Genomic DNA, 3,568 nt, shown 5'->3' on the forward strand with positions numbered 1-3,568 from the left:
GAGGGTTTTGAACATTTTGGCCTTTGTATGAAAGATTTAGATGGAATTTGGTGTTTTCATTGTAATAGTTTGAATAAGGGGTACCACTCTTGTATGCTTGGAAAGCATTCACTTGTTCATTTGTTCCCCTACATTCACTTTGGTCATGTCCTAAAGTTCCACAATTCTCACATATCCCACTTGGGATTGATGAAGTTGCCGTCATGGCATTAACATGATGCTTTGGAGATTTCGAGGCTTCTTCAAGTTTAGCCATAGCTTTTTCAAACATCAAATTGATGATATCAATGTGAGCACTAAGTTGAGCACCCAATTGAGTAATGGAGTCCACTTCATGCTTTCCTCCTCTAGTAGCCTTGCAAGGTCTACTATATTGTGAGTTATGGACCGCCATTTCCTCAATTTTGTTCCAAGTTTGATTGTTATCAACTTCGGTGAACATTCCATTTGATCCCATGTTGAGGATGTTCCTTGAATCTTCATAAAGACCGTTCCAAAATTGTTGTACCAAGAACCACTCGCTAATTCCATGTTGAGGACATGAGCGACAAATTACCTTGAACCGCTCCCAAGCTTCATACAAAGATTCTTCATCTATTTGGTTAAAGCCCGTAATCTGAGCTCTTACCATGTTAGTCTTTTCCGGTGGATAGAACTTTTTGTAGAAAGCTAGAGCCAATTTATTCATAGAATCAATTCCGAGAGTAGCCTTATCAAGGCCTTTCAACCATTGTTTCGCGGTGCCAATTAGAGAAAAAGGAAATAAGACCCATCGAATTTGGTCTTGAGTTACACCGGTTTGAGAAATTGCATCACAATAGTCACAAAAAGTCTCCATATGAGAGTTAGGGTCTTCACTAGGCATCCCCCCAAATTGGCTTCTTTCGACTAATTGGATAAATGCGGATTTGGCAATAAAATTTCCGGTTAGATGTTGTGGTGTGGGAGTACCATTGGGTAGGTTCTCCTCGGTGGGCACGGAATGTGATGAAAACTTAGGCATTGTGGGTTGATTTTGTGTTGGGTTCTCCTCACCTTCTCTTGCAAAAGGGTTGATGAACTCAATAGTATTTGGTTGAATATCTACAACCTCACCAATACCTCTCAAAGTTCTCCTAGAAATTCTTCTATTGGTTGTCAAAGTCCTTTCAATTTCGTGATCAAAGTGTAGATACCCGTATACGTCGATATTGGAATTTATAGAGAACCCGACAAACACCCGATGATGATAGGACACATGTATTCTTTAGTTATCATTGTCATTATTTGGGTTCGTTTTACGATGTATAATGAGCGTTGTCGACGAAGTATTTTGTTAATTTAAATGATATTTAAATTAAATGTTTTTTTAAAGTGAATTCATTTTATTGCTTTATTTTGAATTTATTTTCTCAAGTTTTTTTTATTGAAAATAAAATAAATAATTATTTTGAAAAATCATTTTATGAGTATATTTGATTTGAAAAATCCTTTATTTTAATGTGTTAATTTGATTTGAAAATCGAATTTGAAAATCGAAAACTCGTTTTAGCACTCGTTTTGGAGCTCGACTATAGCTCGGTTTTTGATCCCGTTTTCTTTACGAGTTGGCACGAATCTCGAGTACACTAACCAACCTAGGCCTCTACCCATCCAACCCCAGTTAGAACCCCCTTACCCACGGCCCAAATCCCGTCCCAAATCCTCCCCAAACAGCCCGCATACACAAAGCAGCCCCCCTGTTTTGCGTGCTAGATCCCGATCCCAAAACCCGCTCCAAATACCGCCAAAACCCGTGCCCATTAACCCTAACCCATACCCTAGTATCCTACCCATATTACCTTAGCTTAACCACCAAGAAAACCCCCCATACAAACCCTAAAAAACCCACGAATAGCTGATGGGCAGCAGCTATGCAAACCGAGCCCGACTGCTCATGGCTCCCTTTTACCCTACTTTAACTCCTTATAAATACCCCCCCTCTGCCATACTTTCATAGCTCTAAGTTCTCCATACATACTACCTTCACTTACAAGCTTTAAACTCCAGAAACAAACCCTAATTGCCTCCCAAAAACCCTCGACAAAACCGACTTACAAACTGAGAATCAGTTTGTGTGTCCTCTTTGAAACCCTTCGTTCTCCCTTCAAACCTCCATCAAAATTCGAGTTTCTTGTTCTAAATTAACCATACAACATCCATCTACACATTAGACAAAGATTTACGAGCCAAATTGCCCTTGAGAGTACACGAATTCCCTCGAAAAACAGAGTGTTATACACTCTGTTTTCGCGGCTTTTCCTGTCTGTCCAGTTCGGTTTGTGCTCATTTTTCGTGCCCAATAACTCAAAACGAGCAGGGATTGTTTTAAAATCTCTGTTCTCCTCTCTTTCTAGTTTTCAAAACATCTTTTAAATCGAATTTTCACCGTGAAACGAGAGAGAAATCGCAGTTTGAAAGTTGCTGTCCAGATTTGCAAAAAACGTGTTGTTTGCTTTGTTTCTTCGTCGACGACGGCCTCTCGAGATAAAATCTACCATCGATTACGACCCAAGAAGGTGTCAACGATACATGTAGGTTGAGGGTGCATGAAATCCTCCTCTTTCTCCCTTTTATTTCGTTTTTTTTATGTTTGTTTTTTATTGTTTCGTTTTATTTTGTTTATCGTTTGTTATCATTAACTATGAAACTAGTTTAGTCCGAGTATGAGTTAAAGTACCACCATGAACACCCGCGTTGACTTGAGATGAGAAAGAAATCTGCTACATCAGTCGGTCGTAACCCCCGTCTCATTTACATATCCTCGTGTTCAAGGTAGGGCATTAATAAAATGAATTCTAACTTCGCTCTTCGCTTTTGACCCCTCTTTTGTTTCGTGTAATTCGACCCACCCTAGGACTCGTCACATGTTAGTATGACCTCTGATTGTTAACATATAACTCGTTTAGATGACATTAGATCAGTTTAATAACCTAATTAGACACGTTAGGGTACATCGACATAGCTTTAAAAATCAACTAACAATTCTATAACCTAATTGAACGCATCTCCCTTTTCACTTGATTTCTCGCTAGCATAGGAGTGCGTGATTAGCACCTTCCTATTAACACTCGATGAGTAGCGTTAATATCGTAACTTCTTGACCTAATTTGACCCCTTTAGGCCGTGTAGAATACACATTTGCAAGACATCTTTTCAATCGATCAACGTCGTTTCTAACTTGTTTTCTAGCCCGCTTTCGAACTTGTTTCGCAATCAATTGATCTAACTAATGAACCTGACCTAGGACCTAGGGTAGCCATGTCTAGAGTGGCCATGGCTTGGCCGTGTCCTTTGGTCTTTCTTGTTTCGTTTGTTTTACATCGTTTGTTCTTTATTGTTTTGTCGCTTGTAATTTATCGTTTGTTCATCGAGTTGTAATTTTCAAGTTAGCTTTCTTTTATCGAGTCAAAACTTCTTCCAAAAACCTTAGTCTTGTTTGGTTAGATGGTTGTGCCCCAATGCATGCAAGAGCGTAGTAAATCGCATGTTGTTTAAAGCAACATGGCCCGATTTATGCTAATGCATGCTTTGGTGTGTGACCCAATGT

At 39.2% G+C, this 3,568-nt stretch overlaps 1 non-coding gene across 1 annotated transcript; it reads left to right on the forward strand.

The window, feature by feature from the left end:
- Positions 1 to 524: 524 nt before the first annotated feature.
- Positions 525 to 631, forward strand: LOC141624717 (small nucleolar RNA R71). The gene has a single exon (XR_012534522.1). It is a non-coding gene; the product is annotated as a small nucleolar RNA R71 (small nucleolar RNA).
- The last annotated feature ends 2,937 nt before the right edge of the window (positions 632 to 3,568 follow it).

The sequence above is a fragment of the Silene latifolia genome, chromosome X (assembly GCF_048544455.1).
Source record: "Silene latifolia isolate original U9 population chromosome X, ASM4854445v1, whole genome shotgun sequence".
NCBI classification, from domain to species: Eukaryota; Viridiplantae; Streptophyta; class Magnoliopsida; order Caryophyllales; family Caryophyllaceae; genus Silene; species Silene latifolia.